The 26,268-nt window shown below is 44.3% G+C and overlaps 1 protein-coding gene across 1 annotated transcript in view; it reads left to right on the forward strand.

Annotated features, from left to right (window-relative positions):
- The window catches only part of TLN1 (talin 1), a 3,443,760-nt gene that overhangs the window by 1,680,496 nt on the left and 1,736,996 nt on the right, over positions 1 to 26,268 (forward strand). The gene's annotated exons all lie outside the window — the stretch shown is intronic.

Below are 26,268 nucleotides of genomic sequence, written 5' to 3' on the forward strand. Positions count from 1 at the left end.
TCTGTGCCTGGAACCAGTTACAAGGCGTAAGCACAACAATGTTCAGTATTCCTCAGATTCTGCAATAATTTAACTGAAATGCTTCACAAGGACCTATCTTTTTCTTCCATAAAAATCCATGCCTCAGCCATTTCAGCTCCTTACAACACAGAACCTCCCCTATTCTCTCATCCTCTGTTAAAGCAGTATCTCAGAGGGGCCAAAAATTTAAAACCTTGCAGGAGTGCGCCAACTCCTGCATGGGACCTCAGTTTTGTTTTGGAAAAACTCACTCTCCCTCCTTTTGAGCCAGCTGCTACTGCGGACCTAAAATTTCTCTCCTGGAAAACAGCTTTCCTTTTAGCAGTCACTTCAGCTAGAAGGATTTCAGAATTACAGGCTCTTATGGCAGTGGAGCCTTTCATTATTTTTCATCCGGACAAGGTGGCTCTCGGGACCAATCCCTCTTTCATCCCTAAGGTGGTATCCAGTGTGGTTCTTAATCAGACCATTCATCTGCCAACTTTCTTTCCCAATCCACAGAACAAGGGTGAGTGGATTCTGCATTCATTGGATGTACACAGATAACTTAGATTTTACTTACAGGACAAAATCTCTAAGGAAATCTGAGCAACTATTGGTGGCATTTGCTGCAGGGGCAGAGGGAAAGGCTATTTCAGAGCAGACCATTTCCAAATGGATAAGCCATTGTATTCATTTTTGCTATATGCACCATGGTAAACCTGTCCCCAAGGGGATCAGGTCTCATTCCACCAGGGCTGCATCTACGTCTGCAGCCCTTCTCAGAGGGTTTCCTACCAGAGACATTCTGGAAGCTGCTACCTGGAGCTCAGTTCATATGTTCACCAAGCATTACCATTTACCTCTCTTCTCTAAATCCAGAGCTCTTTGCCACTGCTGTCCTGCAAGGCCTTGTAGCTGCTCCTAATGCTGTATAAATCCATCCTCCCAACCATAGCTTTGGGATTCTACCCAAATGTAATGACTGCAACAGTGAAACACGAAAATAGTACAATTGTGTAGATTTACCGTAAATGTAGATGTTCGAGTGTATTCACTGTTGCAGTCCTGATTACCCACCCTTCAGCCCTGTTTTTTTTTTCTTACTATACCTCTCCTTTCTTTTCTATGCTTAAAAGCCTTTTTGGTGTATTTGCTTTTGTTTGGAGGTATATTTTTAGTTTTAAATTATATATTTATATATATATATATTTTTTTCTCCCTATTTGGGGGGCACCTGACATCATCTGGGGCAAGAAAAACTGAGGTAATGGCGTCGGCTGCATATTTTATACCCCCGACTACCTGACATCATGGAAGAAGGGACAGCAACAGACGCAGGACCCAAGACTTTGTTAATCAGGCTGACTGAGGGCAACCTGCCAGCAGATTACCCAAATGTAATGACTGCAACAGTGAATACACTCGAACATCTACATTTATGGTAAGTGTATACACAAATGTACTTTTTCTGGTGTATTTGCTTTTTGATGGAGGTGTGTACCATATCATATAATTGCTTCCCATTGTGGGGGCACCTGACATCTGGGGCAAGAAAAACTGATGTAATGGCATCGACTGGATGTTTTATACCTCCTGAAAACCTGACGTCATGGAAGAAGAAACAGCATCCAACGCAGGAATCCAAGACTCTGGTATTCAGGCCGGCTGAGGGCTACCTGCAGCCAGATAATCCAAATGTGATGACTGCAACAGTGAATACACTCCAACATCTACATTTGTGGTAAGTGTACACAACTGTACTTTCTCTGCTGTCAGAGTCCCTCCTTCTTAAACTTCTTTAGCTTATACCAGATTGCCGTCCTGTTAAGTTATTGGTATTATTGCCATCTACATCGGTGATGCTGTCTTTCTCTTTTTATTTTTTGTCACCTTTTAGAAACTATCATTGTACCTTTTCCACGCCATGCATTATGGTTCAAGTTATTATTGCACTCTGTGTCAACAGTGAGCGGCGTTTGTCAACTTGTGTTCCAATATTCTATCCTTTAAGTTTCTATTTGTTTTTCCTATATAGAAGGCATGACATATTTGGCAGAAACAAAAATAAATAACATCTGTGGTTTTACAGTCTGCATATGAATGAGAGTATAGTGTAAAATTTCTAACAGGATGACTATATGGTGTAGTACTATGAATATGTGTACAAGCAGTACAAGACCTACAAGGAAAAGTACCTTTGCGTCTGGAATTATAGGTAATAGAAACTTAAAGGATAGAATATTGGAACACATAAGAGACATCAGAAATAACAAAACTACTAGTGCGCTTGCTCAACATGTTTTAAACACTGACCCTTCACACACTTTCAAGTTCTTTGTTTTACAACATATACATAGAAATGTGAGGGGAGGAGATATAGAAAATTTCACAGAGCCGAGAACAAAGATGGATTATCAAGCTCAGTGCTGATAGATATCCAGGCTTAAATGGTTGTACATCACTGGTTCCATTTCTTAAAGCTAGACGTCTTCAACACAATTAATTTTTTGCATAAAATAAAAATATATATATACATATATTTCTTTTATTATATATTTTGTATTATGCATTCTTTTTAAATATATATTATATATATGCATTTTTATGAGATTATTTAATTGTTTTAAATTAGATCTGCATAAATATGAATATACTATGCATTTTTATTTTTATGCATTTTTATATATATGCATTTTTAATGAGATTATTTAACTGTTTTAAAATCAGATATGCATAAATATGAACATACTTTACATTTTTGTATATATATTTTATATTCACATGCGTATTTTACAATATTCTTGTCATATGCCTTTAAATTTTCAAAAGTTGTATGATGTCACTAATTGGAAAACATTTTTTTGACTGAGTGATATAAAACAAGCAGTTGAACAGTTAATTCTTTGTCTGATGAAGCAGCGAAGGTTGCGAAAGCGCTCACCTCTCCTTTTTACTTTGTTTAAATAAAGACGTTATTGTGTGGTACCCGGTATAGTGTTTTCTCTCAATGCATTCTGCTGACCAAGTTGGTAAACATACTACGAAATGTGGTTTTGATCCTTTAGAAGCATCTTGCAGGGCTGCTGTCACGGGGTCTGTACTTGGAAGGCATGCTTGGCTTAAGGAACAAAGCTTGCCAGGTCATATTAAAGCTAAAGTGAGAACTGCTCTCTCCAAAGCAAAAAACACAGCATCCATGGGACCTGATGGTGTCCCCGGCTGTGTGCTCCACGAACTCAACGAGGAATTAAACCCACAGCTAGGACAGCTGTTTAATCATAGTCTTACCTCTGGATCACTCCAGGAGTGGTGCACTGCAACTGTGGTCCCACTTCACAAAGGCGGTGCCTCCACCGACCCTGGAAATTACCGGCCCATTAGCTTGACAAGCCTTATCTGCAAAGCCATGGAGAGGATCATAATGGACCTCATAAATAAAGACATAGGGAATTTGCAGACTTTGGATCCATCCCAGTTTGGCTTTGTCAAAGGCAGATCATGCCTTCTAAACTTGGTTGACTTTTTGAAACAGTCACCAAAGCCATTGATGAGGAAAGGCAGTCCATACAGCCTACCTCGATCTGGCGAAGGCCTTTGATACAATACCCCACTCGGTATCATTGAAAAACTCATCAGCTTAAATGTTAACCCATACATCACAAGATGGGTTGCAAACTGGCTGAGTGACAGAACCCACAGGGTCAGAGTTGCTGGCGCCATGTCAGACTCAAAGCCTGTCACAAGTGGTGTACCACAGGGCTCAGTCCTGGGCCCACTCTTGTTTGGCATCTACTTTTCCAAGTACAAGCAAACACAGGAGGGTTATGGCTGACAAAGTTTGCAGATGACTGCAAACTGGGCGCCATAGTAGAAAACACATCTGGCACAGATATCCTTCAGAAGGGTCTCACAGAAACGGATAACTGGTGCCAGAGCCATGGCCTAAAGTTAAATGCCAAAAATGCATAGTCATACCCTTCGGGAAAACAAGGTTACCCCTAGCTACCAAATAGGTGGCAATCCACTGAGTACAGAAGAAGTTATCAGGGACCTGGGGACCCAGGTTGATAGTAGTCTGTCATTCGACACCCATGTAGCTAAAGTAGTTAGGAAGACCTTCTACATTGCCCACCTTATCATGAAGGGATTCTCATCTAGATCAAGGGAGGTCATAGTCTCCCTATACTCATCACTCATCAGACCAATGATTGAGTACAATGCCCCATTCGGAATGTATCTGACCCGACACTTGCAGCAGCTGGAGAGGCCACAAAAGTTCCTCACCAAAAGGATAAAGGGTCTCAAACATCTGTCCTATGCTGCCCGACTGAAAGAACTCCAGCTCTATTCAGTCGCCACCGCTTGCTCAGAGGTGACCTTTGCCTAACATACAAGGCCATGTCAAACCCAGATTTGATGAATATGCTTCACCTCAAAAATCTAGATCCGTCAGAGCCACAAGGGCGGAGACTTAAACCTCGACACGGCTATTAATAGGACGTGCTGGAGGGATAGATTCATCACCCAAAGACTCCCTATGCTGTGGAATAAAATCCCAGTATATGTGAGGCAGAGCACCTCGCTGGCCTTGTTCAAGAGAAATCTTGACCAATGGATGGGAGATCGCAGATATACCCCAGGGATTACCTCAGTGTCACTGCTCAACAGAGGCACAGCAAAATAATGGGTATAGTTCCCCATACTAAAGGGGTGGCGTAAGCCACAAAACTATGGGCTAGGCTTGTAAATGCCCTCGGGCAGATAGCCTAGTATGAACCTATGAACCTATGAACCTATAAATTACTGGATGTACCCTTACACCAAGAGCGCCTTTTTGGCAACAAAACAGAAGTCCTCAAAAGGATGGAGGAAAAAGCTAAATCTATGCAAACTGTTTAAAGATTTCTTACAAGTACATCCACCTAGATTCAGTAGGCATTGGCCTTCAAAGAACTGGTCTTTTCCAGTCCCTTCCAGGCCTTTTTGGTCCAAACCCAGGAACAGCAGACCACCAAGACTTCAGTCTCAGGCTATGCACAGATCTAAGCAGTGGGGGACCCCCACTTCCAAAGCAGGCCATTCTGTTAATTCCATATGGAAGACTGCATATGAGGAAACTCCAGTGGTATCTAAAAAGTCTATGGTGTCAACATTCTCAGGACCTGGAAACAATGATTCCTATCATTAGTAGTCTAAGGGCAGAGTTCTTTGGTGGGCAGAGGCCTGCTACCACAACAAGGGACTCCCTTTCACTCTATCCCCTGCCGCCCAAACCCTAACAGACGCATCAGACTATGCATGGGAGGCTCACATGCAGGGCAGTGCATTTAGGGCAAATGGAACCCAAAACAGATGCACCTGCATATCAATCAAAAAGAAATGTTAGCTGTACAGAATGCTCTGACTGCCTTCAAAGACCTTATTCTTTCAGGACAACTATTGGTAAAGATAGACAACGCCACAGTTATGTGGTACATAAACAAGCAGGGGGGAACCCATTCCTACCCCTGCAGACTAGCCATGGCTCTGTGAAACACAGCCTTGAGCTACCAAGTGAACCTACAAGCTCAGTTCCTGCCATGCAAACTAAATTCACTGGCAGACGACTTAAGCAGAAATCTCAATGATCTACACAAATGGAAACTGGAACCCAAGATATTCAAGCTCTTGAGGAAAAAATGAGGGGGGACACCATAGGTAGACCTGTTTGCCTCCTCTCAGAACTACCACTTGAACAAATTCTGCACCAGAACTCCCCACAATCAGGCTTGGAAAGTGGATGCTCTCTCCTTTACCTGGGAAAGCCTCTCAGTTTATGCCTTTCCCCCTCTACCTCTCCTCTTGAAGGTTCTGATAAAGATCAAACAGGACAAGCCAAGGGCAGTACTGATTGCACCAGACTGGACACGCCAGCATTGGTACCCCCCTTTTGCACAGTCTGGCAGTGCTGCAACCTTGGCACCTGCCTCAGACCGCTTCCCTGCTGTCCCAGCAGGCAGGCCAGATTCTGTACTCTCGGCTTCAAACCCTGAACCTTGCAGCCTGTCTAATTCCCTGAGCTCACCTCCAGCAACCCTCTCTAAGCAGGTGCTGGATGTCTTTCATGAGGCAAGGAGGCCTAGTACTAGAAAATCCTATTCAGAAAAGTGGAAAAGATACTGTTCCTGGAGTCATGCTCAGGGGGATGGGCACAGTGGTGCCCAGCTTACCCCATATTCTAGATTAACAGAAATGCTCCACAAAGGCTTGTCTTTCTCGTCAATTAAGATTCATGCCTCTGCAATATCAGCACATTATAATACTGAGCCACCCCTCTTCTCTCATCCCCTGCTAAAACAATTCCTTAGAGGAACCAAAAATTTAAGACCCCCCCCCCCCCAGGAGGGCTCCCACTGCAGCCTGGGACCTAAACTTTGTATTGGAAAAACTCACGCTTCCCCCCTTTGAACCAGCTGCTACAGCAGAGGTGAAATTCCTGTTTTGGAAAACAGCTTTACTTCTAGCCATCACTTCAGCAAGAGGAGTGTCTGAATTGCAGGCCCTCATGGCAGTGGAACCCTTCATTATCTTCCATGCAGACAGGGTTTCCCTCCGGACTAATCCATCCTTTATGCCCAAGGTGGTGTCTAGTGAGTCTCTAAACCAGTCCATTCATTTGCATACTTTTTTTTCCCTAATCCTCAGAATAAAGGGGAAAGGATACTATATTCTCTGGACGTACACAGACAGCTTAGATTCTGTTTGGACAGGACTAAGCCTCTCAGAAAATCCGACCAGCTGCTAGTTAGCTTTGCTGCAGGGGCAGAGGAGAAGGCCATTTCAAAGCAAACCATTTCCAACTGGATAGCACATTGCATCCATTTCTGCTACAAACACCATGAAAAACCTACCCCACAAGGGATAAGAACACATTCCACCAGGGCTGAATTTACCTGTACTGCATTTCTCAGAGGAATCCTTACCAGGGACATCCTAGAAGCTGCAACCTGGAGCTCTGTCCATACTTTCACCAAGCATTACCACCTGCCTATCTTTTCTAAATCTAGTGCTGGATTTGCCACAGCAGTCTTACAGGGCCTTATTGCTAGCTCTAATGCTTTTTAACTACCTCCACCCTTCCTTAGCTTTGGGAATCAACCCAAATGTGATGACTGCAACAGTGAAACACGAAGAACACAGTACAGTGTACACTTACCATAAATGTAGATGTTCGACTATTCACTGTTGTAGTCCTGGTTACCCTCCCTTCAGCCCTATGACTTCTCTGGGCTCTACCTCTCTTTTTGGTTGGTATATTTATTTTTTCTTGTGTATTTGCTTTTTGATGGGGGTTTACCATACCATTCAATTGCTTCCTGTTGTGGGGGCACCTGACATCTGGGGCAAGAAAAACTGATGTAATGGCATCAGTTGCATGTTTTATACCCCTGACGTCATGGAAGAGGAGACAGCATCTGATGTAAAAGTCCGAAAACTCTGGTATTCAGGCTGGCTGTGGGCTATCTGCAGGCAGATAACCCAAATGTGATGACTGCAACAGTGAATACACTCTTAACATCTACATTTATGGTAAGTGTACACAACTGTACTTTTTTAGTGTAGCTGTTTAACAAGGGGGCTGCTTATTCTGTAATAAAAGTGCAGCTAGCTGCGATTTCTGACTTTCGCATTAGATTTGATGGTTCCTCCCTTGCTTCACAAAAGCTATGCAAAGCTTTCTTGAGAGGAGCTCTTTTACTCAAGTCCCCTTATAACAATCCTTCACCACCTTGGGACTTAAATTTGATGTTTGTCTGTCTTTTTGGCTTTTCCCAGTTAGGAGTCGCCATAGCGGAACTCCGGTCTGCTAATGATTGGCAGTAGATTTTTATGGTGCCGAGTTGCCAGCCTGACACCCAACCTTCAGCAACGGCACGCCCATTCACGCATGTCTTTCGGAGGCCACTTGACCGCGGGGAGGACATGCAGGCTCTACACAGAAGGCACTCCAGCTGAGAATCGAACGGGAAAACCTCTTGCTGCACCACCGCGGCTAAATTTGATATTACAGAAAATTATACAGCCTACCTTTGAACTAGTGGTTGCCTTTCAACTTGAGTTTCTCTCTGGAAAACCATATTCCTGGTAACCATCATGTCGGCAAGGAGAATTTCTGAGATTCAGGCCTTATCATCCCAATTGCTATATTTGATCTTGCACAAGGACAGGCTCACTTACCATACTTAATCCTTCATTCTTACCAAAGATCATTTTTATTTTATTTTTTATTTTATTTTACATTTGTTGACCGGGATAGTCCGACTGGATGCATGTCCATTTTCAGCAGAGGCCCAGGGAGAAAAGCTCCAAGGGTAAGCAGATAAAGCATTTCAGAGAATGCGATCAACCAATCCATTAATCTACCAATTTTCTTCCCAAACTTCCCCCAGTAAATGCGAATATATGTTATATTAGCTAGATGTTCATAGACAACTACATTTTTACCTTCATAGAACAAAGGACATAAGAAAACGGTCACTTATTTGTCTCCTTCTCAGAAAATAGATTGGGCCTTCCAGTGACCAAGGTGACACTAGCTAAATTGATTACGGACTGCATATCTTATATTTATGAGAGTCCAGGTTTAGAGCTGCCAAAACCTGTTTAAGCTCACTCCACTAGAGTAGTGGCTACCTATTCAGTTCTTCAGTCTAGAGCGTCCATAGATGAGATTTGCACAGCAGCAACCGGGGCTACACCTCATACCTTCATTACTCATTACAAGCCAGATTTGATCTCTAGGGGTAGGGTCTCCTTTGGTCCAATGATTCTGAAGAATGTTCTTCCATAAGGCCACCCAGGAAAAAGGCAGCTGTGGACTCTGTCCCATATGTGAGGATAAAATAATTAACATTTAAAATAGTTGCGTACTTACAGTAACGTTCCATCTGTGCTATCCATTTTCATTTTTTCCTCACAATCCCTACCACCATCCCTCTGTTCCCTTTTTTGGTTTCTGGATGAGTGAGTTGACCTAAATTTGTTTATTGGCTATTGTGAAAGCCAGAAGTGGGGTTACCCTTATTTGAGGCAATTTCTTATTCTGTCATTTTGTATGATTATAGGCAAACAAGATCTGTGGTGATTGGGAGAGAAGCATAATGCGTAGGGTAGGGTGCTCAAGAGCTTTTTGGTTGCCATGAGCTGTTGCAGCGGCTGAGTCAGCTCCAAGAGTTTGGATTCAAACCCATATGTGAGGAAAAAATGAAAATGGACAACAAAGATGGAATGTTATGGGGAGTACATAACTTTTATTTTTCGGTTGCTGGGAGCATTTATGCCAGTCTGGTACCCTCAGCCCACTTCTGTTTGATGGTAGTTTTAGCAGCGTCATAGGATTTTGACTTTTTTCCTCGTGAAGTTTCTTAGCCTTCTTTGTCAGGTTCTGGAGTTTGCATACCTGGGCAATAAAAAATAGCGCTTAGTGGGCTTGCTTTTACCACTTGAGCTCCTTTTGAAAGTTCACCGTTGCTCATCTCTTATTTTAATGTTTGATTTCAGTTGAAAGTTAACTTCTAATTTCTTCACAATCTCTCTCTATTTTTCAGCATGCTGAATTCACTTGGCACAACTGCTTGTTTTGGATCACTCCCAGGAACACTGTCTATGTAAGTGACTTGGCTCAGGGTTGCAACTTTTAAGTTGAAATTGAGAGCCCCAAGCCAAGACTAGTGATTGCATCACAGTTTGCTACCTTACAGTCCAGTACTAATTCGTCTGTGAGGCTAATTTCTGAGGAAGCTGTGAGGGTACATCAAGGGCAGCAAGTTCAGGCATTTCCATTAGGAGGTATGCTTGGATGTGCCTGTGTTATTTTTTCAGGAGCCCTTTAAGTCCTTCATCAGTGCTCCTTTTGACAGAAGTTCGTTGTTTGGCCCCAAAGTAAAGGACACTCACTCAAGGTGCGAGCAAGATGGTAAGAACCTGCAAGCAGTGGGTGTACATTTTTCGACTCCTCAAACATCCTTTTCTAGGAATCCGAGGTGGTCAGAAAATTTGGTTCAGAAAATCCCAGGGTCCTTTCCAAGATCTATGTGGAGATAGTTTCTCCAAGGGCAGATAGTTTCTCCAAGGGCAGAGGGGGGAACTCTAACAGAAGACACCACCTGTGAGACTGAGGAGGCCTGCAACACCAGGGGCCCAGAGATTCCTTCACTGACCGATCCTGTCAGTGCTTCTGAAACAAGGCCCAGTTGTCCACCTCTGGAGGCAATCGGGGGTAGTCTATATCTGCACCAGAGAGCCTGGCTAGACATTACAAAAGGTACATGGCTGCAGAGGATTATTTCTAGAGGTTATAAAAGACCCTTTTCCCAACACAGTAAACGGAATTCCTGATTTTCCACCCAATCAGAGGAAAGTAACAGCTCTACAAAAAGTCATCCAAGAGGTTCCACTGGACCAGAAAGAATCCAGAACACTTAAGATTATTTGTAGTACCAAAGAAAACAGGAGACCAATTTTGGATCTCAGCAAACTGAACAAATCATTTCAGTACACAAAGTTTCAGATATTGGACAGTTCAGTCCATTTTGTCTTCCCTGCACAATGACTGGATGTGCTCAGTAGATATTCAGGATGCATGCCGTAACATAAAAATGACAGACCATCCACGAGATTCCTATCCTTCTGGCTAGAAAGACCCATTACCAATTCAGAGCACTGCCCTTCGTCCTCACCACAGCCCCCAGGCATCTCAAGTAGTAGCAGTAGCCCACTTGAGACTACATGGATTCCAACGGTTTCCTTGCCTGGATGACTGGCCCATTACCACTCCGACTAGGCATGTACTGATCAAAGCAAGAGATTGTGTATTCCAGTCATGCTTTCACCTAGGCATTATAATCAGTCTCAACTGGAAGTACTAGAATTTGTAGGAGTCTTGTTCAATACTGTATCAATGACGACCTCCCTTCCCCAGCCAAGGGTACAGACTATAAGATTTAAAGTCAGCAAGATTCTACAAGCGTTAGGATCTATGTCTGCTACCATAATTCCGGTTCCATTGGCAATATACTATGAGAATTCTTCAGTGGATCCTGGCAAGTTAGTGGTCCATTCTGTACCAGCCTTTGTCCACCCAGATCAAAATAAAGACATGCAAAATATATCTCAGGTGGTGGGTTTGCTTAGAACAGGTTTTACAAGACCAACTTTTCATACTTTCTCAAGCCAAGGCCATCATGACCACAGATGCATTCCAGTTTGGGGGGGGGGCACTTCTTGGGAAAGACAGTCCAAGGCACCTGGTCCCCAGAAGAGGCCAACACACCACACATCCGTGTCCTGTAAACGAGAGCAGTTCCGCTAGCATTGCAGACCTTCCAAGACTGTTTTCAGGGACTGTCACAGTTCATACGGACGAGATGTCAGAAGTCTGGTGGTACATCAAACAAGGAGGAACCAGATCTTGCCCCTTATATTGAAAAGCTCTGAGTGTGTGGTAATGGGTGATCTTATTCATTCAATTTTTGATGGCAATGCACATTCAGGGAAGCTCCAAAGTGATAGACAAATTGAGCAGGTTCATCCTATTACATCACAAGTGGTTTCTGAACAAGGAAATTGCAGAAAAGATGTTCTGCCATTTGGGCCAGCCATACTGTCACCTCTTTGCATCTCCCCTCAACAAGTGCAGCAGATTCTTTGTGCTGATCCCCCCACTTGGGGAGAGTCACTGAGAGGCTCTTTCTTCAAGATTGGTCCCGCTCTCTCTTCTATGCTTAACCCCCAACTCCTCTTATTCCCAAGTTTCTTCAGAAAGCACCTAGACTGAAGAGTTCAGTCATCCTCATTGCCCCTCATTGGCCTCATGAGATTTGGTTCCCCTTCCTCTGGCTCTGGCCTCAGCTAGTTCATCCTCCTTGGGTCCATTTCCAGAGCTTCTTTCTCATCCGACAGACATGATTCACCTGGACATTTTTTTACCTGAAGTTGACCATGTGGTTTCTCCATTTCCATTGATAGCTAGACATCTCAGGCTCTCCTCCCTTGTCTGTCACATCCTAAAATCTTCCCACAAAGCTTCCACTAGGAAGATTTACAAAAGTAAATGGAAAAGAAATGGTGTTTGGGCACAACAGAAAGACATCAACCCCTTTTCAGCACCAGTACCCAAGGTTCTTGACTTTTTGGCTACTGTTTTTAATAAAGGGGCTAGTTCTTCAACAGTACAATGGCTGCTGTTTCTAATTTTCATGTCTGAATTGACAATTCTTCCTTAGCTTCATTGCGACTGTGTAAGGCATTTATTAAAGGAACCTTTTTACTGAAATTTCCCTTTAAAGATCCTAGTCCTCCATTTGGATTTGAATGTAATTTTACAAGCCCTGACTCAATCACCATTTGAACCAGCTGCTAAATGTGATCTAAAGTTTTTAATTTGGAAAACAATATTTTTGGTAGCTATTACATCGGCTAGGAGAGTTTCAGAAATACAAGCTTCATCTTCTAAGCCTCCTTAATTTGATTTTTCATAAAGATAGTGTCTTTTTGAACCAATCCATCTTTTCTTTCTAAGCTGGTTTCAAGATCCAACATTAATCAATCCATCGACCTTCCAGTCTTTCCCAAATTTCTTCAATAAAAGAGAATACATTTTGCATTTGTTGGACATTCACAGACATAGAACTGATAAATTCAGAAAGTCATATCAGTTATTTGCCTCCTTTTCAGAATTGATATTGGGTCAGCCAGTTATCAAAATCAATTTAGCGAAGTGGCTAACTGATTACATTTCTTTTGTCTACAGTAAATTGGGTTTGTCCCTGCCACAACCTTTTGAGAACTCATTTTCCAGATACTTCACTGATGATATTTGTGCTGCAGCCACTTGGGCTAATCCTCATACTTTTATTGCTCATTACAAAGTTGATCTGGTCTCTAAAGGAAGAGTAGTCTTTGGCTCAGCAGTACTCAAGAATATCCTTTCTTAGAGTGCACCCGTGATTCAAGTAGCTGGGGGATTCAGCCTTGCACGTTGAGGAATGAATGAAAATTGACAACATCAGATAAAGAAGGTATGTACTCACCATAACGTTCCATCTGTGTTGTCTATTTTCATTCTTCCTCATCTCCATCCCCCTACCTTTTTTATTGTTTGACTCACGGAAGATTGAGCAGAAACCGGAGGAGCCAATGTCCCTTTTTTTTGTGCTCCAATTAGTGGTTCCTCATACAAGTATTGCTATTTAGAAATAAAAAGCGGCAAACAAGATCTGAGGAATGTAGGGGGCTACAGCATTGTGAGTAAGGAAGGAGCTTGACAGTTTGCAGTAGGCCATTAGCTGTAAAAAGCAGCCAAGTTGGTTCAGAGGATCGGAGCCAGACACATGTTGAGGAGGAATAAAAATGGACAACACAGATGGAATGTAATGGTGAGTGCACAACCTTTTTTTTTTTTTTTTAGCTGGCTGTTCAGCTGACCTGAATTTTTTTGACTGATTCACTTGAATGAAATTCTCTCAATATATGTGCCTCTAGCTTAATGCTGCAGTTGCAGTAGCCTTGGTGTTTGTTATAACAAAGGGATGCAGTCACTTGCATGGGAGTACTGGGGGCAAAAAAAAATCAGTGATTTTTTTTGTAAGCTGTTTCTGATGGTGCTTAAACTTGAAACCACCTATGTTCTTCGTGTTTCACTGTTGCAGTCATCACATTTGGGTTATCTTTGCCAGGGTAGCCCTTGGCCGGCCCGAATACCAGAGGCTTAGTATTTCTGCATCAGTTGCTGTTGATGCAGGACTGACGTCAGATAATCAGTAGTCGCCATTACATCAGTCTTTCTTGCCGTGCAGCCCAAAGTAGACGTAGTTCGCACGAGTGCCGGTCGGCTGCTACCTGAGTTTCATCTACCGATCTGAAGCTGATCTTCTAAAGCTAAGTTCCCCGTTGGGGATCCTTTTTTCTTTCACTAACTGATGTCAGAAAAAGTTAACAGTTGTCTCGCCTGCGGACTGCAAATACCACACCAAGACTTTCATTCTTACTGTGTCACTTGTTTAGGCCCAGACCACGACGTCCCCCGCTGCCGCTTCTGTGCTTTGTTCAATGCCAGAACTATCCATCGTCGGGCCTTTTTTGTAGCTAGATATTTTTGCTTACAGTCCTTGAACTCGGATATGGCTTCAGTAAGCCATCCGACTTCAGATCTTCTGAAAAAAACATAAAGAAAGACGGACTGCACAGGTCCAAACCTACCAATGACGCTTCTGTTAAGCTAGTAGTCAGTTTTCCAGTCCTCAGGGAGGCGCTTTTGCAGCTGCTTCTGTGGATTCGCAGGCCACTACAGAAATCCTTTTGGAGTCCAGTATGCAGAAAAACTCATCTTCGACTAAGGATCCTGCGGTCGTGTCTACTTTGGATGGATCCAGAGCCGCTGAGCAGGTACTGGCTTCCGAGGAAGTCCTTGGCACTACTGATTCTTGACACAAACCGATGTTTTCTTTCATGATTACCGTTCTTTTGAAAACTACAGAGTTTCTTAGGCCCAGGGTATGAACCACACCCAAGAAACAGAAGACCCAATCTCAGGTACCTGCTTCCTTGCCTCAGTCTCAAATGCTTAAAATGGAGGAAGACATTATCATGCTGATCAGGGAAGCCAAGCTACCCCCTCCAAAAGGAAAAGATATCTGTCGCCTGTAGTTTTGTCTGAACAAGAGTCAGATGAGACTGATGCATCTGAATATGAAGACATGCAACCCCTCTCTACTTATGAGGATTCTGATGCAGAGGATTCCATCCCTTCCACCTCTCCCCAAGAGGATTTTTTCCTTTGGGGAAACCCTTCATGCCTTAAGGGAGTATTTCCAATGGGAGAGTCAGGACTACCCTCAGTCTAAAAAGAGACTCTGGGAACTCTTTGATCTTCCACAGCACAGACCCTTGGCCATCCCCCTAGTCCCGGATGTGGCGGATGATGATTTTCTTGAATTCAGCTTGACTCCTGACGCCCTACCTCCTGCTCCCAGAAAACCAGACCGGTACTACATAGTCCCTGACTCACACAAATATCTTTTTAAAACTCCAACAGCTGACCCTGAGGTCATTTCTCAAGGGCCAAAAGGGATTAAAGCAACCTCTGCTAAGAATCCCACCCCCTCAGACAGGGATTCCCGAGCATTGGACAGATGGGGTAAAAAAGTATACACCTCAGCTACTCTTGCTATCAGGGCACTGAATTGTCAGTTCCATATGCTTCAATATCAGCAACATACCTTGGAACTCCTTGAGTAAAAAATGTTTTCCTGGAATCCAGCTCGACTCCTTACACCCTCCCTCCTGCACCCAGAAAACAAGACCGGTACTAGAAGACTCCCTGACTCTCACAAATATTTTTTTAAAAATCCTACTGCTGACCCTGAGACAATTTCTCAAGGGCTTAAAGGGATTAAAGCAACCTCTGCTAAGAATCCTACCCACTCAGATAGGGATTCCCGAGCACTAGACAGATGGGGTAAAAAGTATACACTACAGTTACTCTTCATGTCAGGGCACTAAATTATCAGTTCCATATGCTAAAATCTTAGCAACATACCCTGGAACTCATCAATCAAAAAATGTCTTCCTTTCCTGCTTGTGCAAAATCTAGAGTTACAAGAGTTAATGCTTTCTGCAAGTCAAGTAACTAAACACACCTTGCACTGTGGTTTTGATGCTGTAGAAGCTTCTTGCAGGGCAGCAGTCACTGGATCGGTCATTAGAAGGCATGCATGACTTAAGGAACAGCACTTGCCCAGACCATGTCAAATCTAAATTGCTGGATGCCCCCTTGCACCGAGACAACTTATTTGGCACTAAGGCAGAAGAGGTCTTAAAAAAGATGGAAGAAAAAGCAAAATCTATGCAGACAGTTAAGGATTTCTTACAGGTCCAGCCACCTAGGTTCAGCAGGCATTGTCCCACCAACCACTGGTCGTTTCTTGCTCCCACTAAGCCAGTCCAGCCCAGACCCCCCCCCCCCAGACAGCAGCCACAGAGAATGCGAAGATCTAAGCAGTGGACTACTTCCACTTCAAAACCAGGGAGTTCTAAGCCATCCCTTTATGGTAAAAACTTGCAATGATTCACCTCCCCCACCCCCTCCCTCTGCCCACCTTCACTTACCCCTAGGAGGAAAATTCTCCTTTCCCGCAAGCACCTGGGCCACCATTGCCAATTACCACTGGGTTCTCAACATAGTGTCCCACGGATACAAATTTTCTTTCCATACCCTTCCTACCCCTAAAAGGTTCCCAGCTGTACCTCCAAACCAGTGGGCAGAGGCGCAAAAGCAAGTCCTTTCCCTGCCCTTTCTAAGAGGGCAGTAAGCACATTACTGCAGAACATGGAAACCAAGGATGTTCTTCGTGTTTCACTGTTGCAGTCATTACATTTGGGTAATCCTGCTGGCAGGTTGCCCTCAGTTGGTCTGAATTCCAAAGTCTTGGGTCCTGCGTCGGCTGCTGTCACCCCTTCCCTGACGTCTGGTCGTCAGAGGTATAAAAGAAGCAGCTGACGCCATTTTCTTCAGTCTTTCTTGCTGCGTGGTGCCCGAAGCAGAAGCAGTTCGCAAGTGCCGGTCGGCCGACACTTGAGATGTTCGTGTTCGAATTTCAGATCTGAAGTCTTCAATAAAGCTAAGTACCTCATTGGAGAAACTTTTTTCTTGGTCCAGACCGAAGTCAGGAAAAAGTAAATAATTGTATTTCTTGTGAAAAGCAAATACCTCATAAGGACTTTCATTCTTACTGTATTTTTTGCCTAGGCCCTGATCACAACGTTTCTGGTTGTCGTTTTTTTGCTAGATTTAACCAACGCACTATTAAGCATCAGTATGATTTTGCTTTAAACTATTTTGGACGCCGGTTTAATTATCCAGAAATGTCGGATTGCCATCCGACTAACTGAGTTCACACAAAACGCAAAGAAAAGGAGAGAGATAAACAACCGAGGCCCAAAACCGACGACAAAGCTTCTCCTAAGCCAGTCGCTGGTTCTCAGTGAGGCGCTTTAACAGCCCCTGATGCCCACTACTTTAGAGTCGCAGGCTGCTACCGACTCCCACGTGGAGTCGGCCATGCTGCTGGAAACTCATGGTATTGGAGCCTCGGATACTCTTCCCTCAGATGGGTCTGGAGCCGCTGAGCAGTCACCGGCTTTTGAGGGTGTATTCAGACCTAAACATCTTTACATTAAACCGACTTCAGCTTCAAAGGCAAAGACTAAAGCACTTTCTAAAGCAATGAAACAAGCTCAAGAGCCACATGGACAGGCCTCCATGCCCAAAAAACAGATGCTCAAAATGGCCAAAGACTTGATTACCTTGATCAGGGGTTCCCATCCCCCTCCTGATAAGAGGCCTAGGCAAAACACTGACTATGAATCTTCAGATCAGGTTTCTATTTCTTCTAATTCCTCTTCTTAGATAGATATATAGATTAGTACTAGGCAACTGTCCTTGCAAGCCATTTTAAGCCCAGCCAATTATCCCCTGTGAGATTCAAACCCTGTACCTTGTGTTTGTAAGGCAAACACCTTCACCATTAGGCCACCCTCCCAACCAACATTAAGGAATATTCTCTTCCCCCCATGAGGATTCTGATGCTGAAGAAATCTATACCTTCAGCTTCTCCTCCAGAGGACTATTCTTTTGGGGAAACCTTGCATACCATGAGGGAGCATTTCTACTGAGAGCGCCAAGATTTTTCAGAATCTAAAAAGAGGCTCAGAGATTTCGTTTTACTACCTCAACACAGGCCTCTAGCCATTCCACCTGTGTTAGACATTGTAGATGATGCATTTTCGGAGTGTAGTCTTACCCCCGACTCCTTACCTCCAGCTCCTGTTAAGCCTGATAGATATTACAGGGTTCCTGACTCTCATTAATTCCTTTTTAAAAACCCTGCTGCAGACCCAGAGACTATTTCACAGGGTCCCAAAGGAGTTAAGGCTTCCGCTGCAGAAACGCCTACCCCCTCTGACAGATTCTAGGGCACTGGATAAATGGGGGAAAAAAGGTTTACACATCTGCTACCTTGACTATAAGGGCCTTAAACTATCAGTTTCATATGCTCAAATATCAGCAACATGTCATGGCATTGCATAAACAGAAAATGTTGTTAAACTCTGAATGTGCAGAAAACAAGGAAATGCAGGATTTATTGCATGCAGCTGAACAAGTTGGAAAGCATACTTTGCAATGTGGTTTTGATTCTTTGGAGGAGGCCTGCAGGGCCGCAGCTACGGGTTCTGTAATTAGGAGGCATGCTTGGTTAAAGGAACAAAATCTGCCTGATCATGTGAAAGTTAAATTATTAGATGCGCCTTTACAGCATGATACTTTGTTTGGTATTAAGGCAGAAGAGGTGTTAAAGAAAATGGAGGACAAAGCTAAATCTATGCAAACTGTCAAATATTTTTTTACAAGTACAGCCACCAAGGTTTAGTAGACACTGGCCTACAAAGAATTGGTCCTTTCCTGTATCAGACAGACTTCAAAGGGAGAGATCCAGATGCCCTAGAGGCAGATCCCAGGCGCAAGGTTCATACAGGTCAAAGCAATGGGGTGCTTCTACCTCCAAAATTGGAGAAGACAAATCACAGCCTTACAAGAAACAGTCCCAATGACTTCCCCCTGCCTGCACCAAGCACTTATCTCCTGGCAGCACCCTTAGGGGGGAAAATTAGCACTTTTTTCTCAAAATTGGCACATCAGGACAAGTGGGTTCTAAACAGTGTCACAAGGCTACAAGTTCCATTTCCATACCCTGCCAAAGGCAAGCAGCTGGCCAGATCTGCCAAAAAACCAATGGGCAGAGGCACAAAAACAAGTCTCATCCCTCATGGACATGGGGGCTATTCAACAAGTACCAGAGCAAGAGCAGGGGCAAGGATTTTACTCAAGACTGTTATTGGTACCCAGAAAGGACAAGGCCTGGCGACCAATGCTGGACCTATCGATTCTGAACACATTCCTGGATATACCAAAATTCAAGATGTTGACTTTGCAGCAGCTTCTGCCCATGCTGGGCAAGAATGCTTGGCTTGTGACTTTAGACTTAAAAGAGGCATACCTGCATGTCCCAATCAGACAATCATGCAGAAGATACCTCAAATTCAAGGCTGGCTCAATGCATTACCAATTCTCTGCACTGCCATTTGGTTTATCTACTGCGCCCAGGGTCTTTACAAAGTGCCTGGCACCAGTAATTGCATTCTGCAGATAGAGGGATACAAATATATCCTTACTTGGGACGACTGTCTAATTCAAGCAGAGAACAAAGACATTCTTCTACAGCATCTGGCATTTGTGAAAAGACTTCTAACATGCCTAGGGTTCACAGTCAACGAAAAGAAATCAAAACTAGTACCCTCTCAAGAGATAATATTCCTGGGTGCAAGCTTAAGTACAGCTTCCCAGATGGCTTATCTCACGCCAGACAAAGGCAACTGACTACCTACTTCAAAATGTTGGCAACAAAGGCCCAGTTATCTGCAAGAAAAATTCTGCAGGCTTTGGGCTTCATGGCATCCTGCATCCTACTAATTCCATATGCAAGACTGCATATGAGGAAACTTCAGTGGTACCTAAAAAGTGTTTGGACTCAACATTGCCACAGCCTGGAAACTGATTCCTTTCATTCCCTGCTTGCAACAGGAGTTTCGATGGTGGGCAAAGGCTGGTCACCAAAACAAGGGACAGCCATTCACATTAACCCCAGCCAGGCAGACACTAACAACGGATGCACCAGATTATGCCTGGGGGGCCCACATGGCAGGAAGATGCATTCAGGGCACATGGACCTCAAACCAAATACATCTACATATCAATCAAAACGAGATGCTAGCAATTCAAAATGCCCTTACAGCCTTCAAGGACCTATTTCATCCAGGGCAACTACTGATAAAGACAGACAACACCACGGTCATGTGGTATATAAACAAGCAAGGTGGCACACATTCTTACCCCCCCCCCCTTTGCAGACTAGCCATGACTTTGTGGGACACAGCATTGACTTACCAAGTACATCTGCAGGCACAATTCCTGCCAAGAAGGAAAAGTACTCTGGCAGACGAACTAAGCAGAAACCTCATGAATCCCCACGAGTGGCACCTGGACCCACAAGTCTTCAGCATAACAAAAAAATTGGGATGCCCGGACATAGATCTATTTGCCTCCCCTCACAACTACCAACTAAAAAGATTCTGCACAAGGATTTATCACAGACAAGCATGGAAAGCGGACGCCCTATCTTTCAGCTGGAAAAAACCTATCAGTATATGCATTTCTCCCTCTGCCTCTCCTCCCTAAGGTACTCCTAAAGGTCAGACAGGAGAAGCCAAGGATGATACCGATTGCCCCAGACTGGCCCCGCAAGCACTGGCATCCAATACTAAGGAGCTTGTCTCAATGCCCAGCTTGAGCCTTACCTCAAATACTTCAGCTACTGTCACAGCAAAACAGTCAGATCCTACACAGCCACCTCAGGACTTTAAACCTGACAGCATGGCTAATAATGTAGTCATACAAAACTCACCTCTCAGTAAAGCTGTGATGGATGTCGTTTTGGAAGCCAGAAGGCCTAGTACTAGAAAATCTTATGCTGGAAAATGGAAGAGATTCTGTGCTTGGAACCAGGCACAAGGAACTGATACAGCTGTGCCAAATATTCCTCAGATTTTGCAATACTTAACTGAGATGCTGGACAAAGGCCTATCTTTTTCATCTATTAAAATTCATGCCTCTGCCATTTCGGCTCATTACAATGTAGAGCCACCAATCTTTTATGATCCCTTGTTAAAGCAGTACTTCAGAGGAGCCAAAAATTTAAGACCTCCAAGGAGATCACCAATGCTTGCATGGGACCTCAACTATGTCTTGGAAAAACTCACCCTGCCTCCTTTTGAGCCAGCGGCTACTGCTGATATAAAGTCTTTATCTTGGAAAACAGCTCTGCTCCTAGCAATAACTTCTGCAAGACGAGTTTCAGAGCTACAGACACTCATGGTGGTGGTACCTTTTATCATTTTTTTATCCAGACAGGGTCTCTCTGAGGACAAACCCAACATTTATGCCTAAGGTGTGTCCAGTGTGGCTCTCAACCAAACTTTTCACCTGCCAACCTTTTACCCAAATCCACAGAACGGGGGGGGGGAGAATTCTGCGTTCTTTGGACGTACACAGACAGCTTAGATTCTGCTTGGACAGAACCAACGTTTTCAGAAAGAGCAATTACTAGTGGCATATGCTGCAGCATCACAAGGAAAGGGTATCTCAAAGTAGTCTATTTCAAAGTGTATAGGCCACTGCATTCGTTTCTATGTACACCATGGCAAGTCAGTACCTAAAGGCATTAGGCCGCACTCAGCCAGAACTGCAGCCACTTCAGCAGCCTTTCTCAGGGAGTACCTACCAAGGCCATTTTAGAGGCTGCTACTTGGAGTTCAATGCACACCTTTACAAAGCACTATCATCTGCCATTCTACTCTAAATCCAGGGCAGGTTTTGCCACTGCGGTTCTGCAGGGCCTCATAGCAGCTCCTAATGCTGTTTAGCTCCAGCCTCCCAACCTTAGCTTTGGGACTCTACCCAAATGTAATGACTGCAACAGTGAAACACGAAGAACATAGTACAGTTGTGTGCACTTACCATAAATGTAGATGTTCGAGTGTATTCACTGTTGCAGTCCAGGTTACCGACCCGCCATCCCCCTTTCTTCTGATGGACCCTATCTTTCCTTCTCTGATTTATACAACCTATGTGGTGTATTTGCTTGTAGATGAAGATAAAGTTTATATATTGGTGCATGTATTTATATACAGATATATATATATATATATATATATATATATATATATATATATATATATAAATTTTGGCTACCCTTTTAGGGGGCACCTGACATCTGGGGCAAGAAAAACTAAAGAAAATGGCGTTGGCGCATCTTTTATACCCCTGACGGATGACCTGATGTCAGGGAAGGGGCAACAGCAGCCGACGCAGGACCCAAGACTTTGGAATTCAGGCTGGCTGAGGGCAACCTGCCAGCAGTATTACCCAAATGTAATGACTGCAACAGTGAATACACTCGAACATCTACATTTATGGTAAGTGTATACAACTGTACTTTCTCTGCGCTTCCCTTTGGCTTATCTACTGCTTCCAGAGTTTTCACAAAATGTCTGGCTTCTGCCATTGCCTTTTGTAGACAAAGGAATATCCAGATTTACCCATACTTGGATGACTGCCTAATTCAGGCAGACAGCCATGAAAAGCTGCTCAAGCACTTGACCTTTGTAAAATTCTGACTAACACCCCTAGGGTACACAATCAGCGGAAAGAAATACAAACAGGTGCCCACCCAAAGGATTATATTCCTGGGAGCAAGCCTGGACACAGTATCCCTGATGGCATTCCTTACACCAGAAAAGCAACATTTCCTGACAGCCTGCTTCTCTCAACTAGCCACCAGACCCCAGCTATCTGCAAGGAAGATCCTGCAAGCTCTGGGGCTCATGGTAACTTGCACACTACTCATTCCATATGCCAGACTGCATATGACGAAACTTCAGTGGTATCTAAAAAGCCTTTGGTGTCAACACTCTCAAGACCTGGAGACTCTTATACCTATAATTCCTTGCCTCAGAAAAGATTTTCTTTGGTGGGCAACAGCATTTTCTCACAACAAGAGACTACTTTTCTCACCACCCCCCACCGCCCTGACCTTCACTACGGACACATCAGACTATGCCTGGGGTGCACACCTTGTCGGCAGGTGCATACAGGGCCAGTGGAGCCCATAGCAAATCCCTCTGCACATCAGCCAAAAAGAGATGATGGCTGTCCAGCACACCTTGATAGCTTTCATGACCCTTCTCTCCCCAGGGGCTCTCCTGATCAAAACAGACAAACATCACTGTAATGTGGTGTATCAACAAGCAGGGAAGATTCTCTTTCCTATCCTCTATGCAAGCTGGCCATGACCCTTTGGCACACAGCCTCTGCCATGCAACTCCACCTGTTAGCACAATTCCTACCAGGATGTCCTTCAAGAATGCAACTGCAGTCCTGACATATGGGTTGTCCTGCCTCAGGCAGCCCCTCCGTCGGCCGGATTCCAAAGTCTGGGTCCGGCGTCGGCTGTTGTCGCCTCTTCCCTGACGTCATAGCGTCTGAGGCATAAAATCATCAGCCGACACCATCTTCTTTAGTCTTTCTTGCCGCGCAGTGCCCGAAGCAGAAGCAGTTCGCAAGTGCCGGTCGGCCAGCTCCTGTGTTTTCAGTTACCGAAGTCATCAAAAAGCTAAGTACCCATTGGGGAACCTTTTCTTGCCTCATCCGATGTCAGATAAAACTGCAAAAGTTAATAATTGTTTGTCTTGCGGTAAACAAATACCTCATAAGGACTTCCATTCTTACTGCCTTCTCTGCCAGGGCCCAGACCACGACGTCTCGGCCTGTGCTGCCTGTGCTTGCTTCAATAAGCGCACACTTAGGCGCCGGGCAGAATTTGCTGAAGACTTTTTTGGGGAAAATTACTCCTATATCATGCCGTCAGAGCTTCCGACAGCACACGTTTCCAAAAAACGGAAGGACCGGGACCGACCTTTGCGGCCCACGACTTCCACCGACACCACGCCTAAGCCTACCGCGAGTGTATCGGTCTCTTCGGAGGTGGTAATTCAACCGCTCCAGGTTGACGACACCGTTTTACCGCACACTCCGGTCCCCGAGGTTTCCTCTGTGCCGGTTGTTGTTTTTCCTCCTGAAACCGAAGCCCAAGATTTGCCTGACACCATACCGGTGGACAAAGTTACTCCAGCACGTGGGACAGCTAGGCCTCCTGTGCCTATGTCCATCAAGGCCTACACACGTGCCAAGGCTGACAGCCAGGCTAAGTCTGACCCTCCTAAACCTTTTTCACAGACTCCCACTTCGGATAAACAGATCATGACTTTAGCTGCAGATCTAATTTCTTTAATCAGGGGCTCTCAGGCTCATCCAGACAGAGGTTCTCAGCCGCCTTCAGACAAAAGGCCTAGGGTTGAGTAGACAGATACCCTTTCCTCAGATGTGAAGCCTCTGGTGAGTCAGGCCTTTCAGATTCCCAGGAAGAATCCTTCCCGGCCTACGAGGATTCTGATACAGATGAATCCATTCCCTTTGCCTCTCCTCCTGGGGATATTTCTTTCGGGGAAATTCTCCACTCCATGAGAGAGCATTTTCAGTGGCAGGGCCAGGATTTCTCCGACTCCAGGAAAAGGCTTCGGACCTTCCTTAAGTTACCCCAGCACAGGCCTTTAGCTATTCCCCCAGTGTTAGATGTATTGGATGATGTGTTCTCAGACTCCATTACTTCTGATTCTCTCCCTCCTGCTCCTGTCAAGCCAGACAGATATTACAGGGTTCCTGAAACTCATAAACATCTCTTTAAGGCCCACTCTGTTGATCTAGAAACTATTTCTCAGGGGCCCAAAGGAGTGGCCACTTCCACGACCAAGAATCCTTTGCCCACAGACAGGGAATCTAGGTCCCTGGAGAGGTGGGGTAAGAAAGTTTATACCTCTACCACCCTTGCCATGAGGGCTCTTAACTGTCTTTTTCATACGTTTCAGTATCAAGATTTTCTGATGGATGATTTGCAGAAAAAGTTAGCCTCTCCTGAGCCTTTAGATAGAAAGGCTTTGCAGGATTTGGTTCATAATACTCAGCAGGTTAGCAATCATTTTCTTCAGTGTGGTTATGATGCATTGGAAGCTTCATGTAGGGCAGCTATGACAGGGGCTGTCATACCTAGACAAGCTTGGTTGAAAGAACAGTCATTGCCAGATCATGTTAAAGTAAAGCTTCTAGATACACCTCTGGAAAAAGACAAGTTATTTGGTGCTAATGCACAGGATGTGTTGAAATCAATTGAGGAAAAGGCTAAATCAGTACAAACAGTCAAAGATTTCCTCCAGGTTCAGCCACCAAGGTTCAGCAGGAATTGGCCTTCGAAGAATTGGTCCTTTCCAGACACTGACAAGTTTCAAAGGGGAAAAAGCAGGCGTGCTCGAGGTAGAGGGCAATACCGAGGCTCCTACAGGGGCCGCCAATGGCAACCAACTACTCAGAGAAGTGGCGCAGGGACACCCACTGCTCCATAGGGACAATCACAATGACTTGACTTTGACACCGCCGACCAAGGCTCAAAGAGAAGCTCCTTTAGGCGGAAAGTTATCCTTATTTTCAAAACATTGGCACGTTTTTACAAAGGACGGATGGATTTTGAACATAAGACAAAGGTTACAGGTTCCACTTCCATACCTTACCAACAAGACAAGGCATGCCAAACCTGCCACACAATCAAAGGGCAGAGGCACTCATACAAGTTTCAAAGCTGCTACAAATCAAAGCAATAGAAAAGGTTCCTCCTCAGGAACAAGGCCAGGGATTCTACTCAAGACTGTTCCTTGTTCCAAGAAAAGAAAAGCAATGGAGACCTATACTGGACTTGTCCACTCTAAACACCTTTTTCATTGTGCCAAAATTCAAAATGCTGACGTTACAGCAACTTCTTCCCATGCTGAGCAAGGGGTCTTGGCTGGTTACTCTGGACCTCAAGGAGGCATACCTGCATGTCCCAATCCGACACAGTTGCAGAAGATACCTCAGATTTCTTGCAGGGTCAGAGCATTATCAATTCTCAGCATTGCCGTTTGGCTTATCTACTGCGCCCAGAGTATTCACGAAATGCCTGGCATCAGTAATTGCACATTGCAGAATCCAGGGGATACAAATTTACCCTTACCTGGACGACTGCCTTATACAAGCGGACAGCAAACAAGCCTTGATAAGAAACTTGGACTATGTCATACACTTACTACAGGCTTTGGGATACACAGTCAACATTCAAAAATCAAGACTACTGCCATCCCAACAAATAATTTTTCTAGGAGCCAAACTGGACACAAACTCACAAATGGCTTTCCTCACGGAAGAAAAACAAGAACAATTACCAGATTACTTCAAAAGCCTAGCAAAGCTCACCCAGATGACTGCAAGGAAAATCCTGCAGGCCCTGGGTTTCATGGCATCTTGCATTCTTCTGATTCCAGTGGCAAGACTACACATGAGAAAAATACAATGGTACCTAAAAAGTTTATGGTCTCAACACAGCCACAACTTAGAAGAAATTATACCACTCATTCCATGTCTTCAAAAGGAAGTTTTGTGGTGGGCACTAGCAAGTCAATTAAACAAAG

This window comes from Protopterus annectens, chromosome 1.part1 (genome assembly GCF_019279795.1).
Source record: "Protopterus annectens isolate FY-2018-M chromosome 1.part1, PAN1.0, whole genome shotgun sequence".
NCBI lineage: Eukaryota > Metazoa > Chordata > Ceratodontiformes > Protopteridae > Protopterus > Protopterus annectens.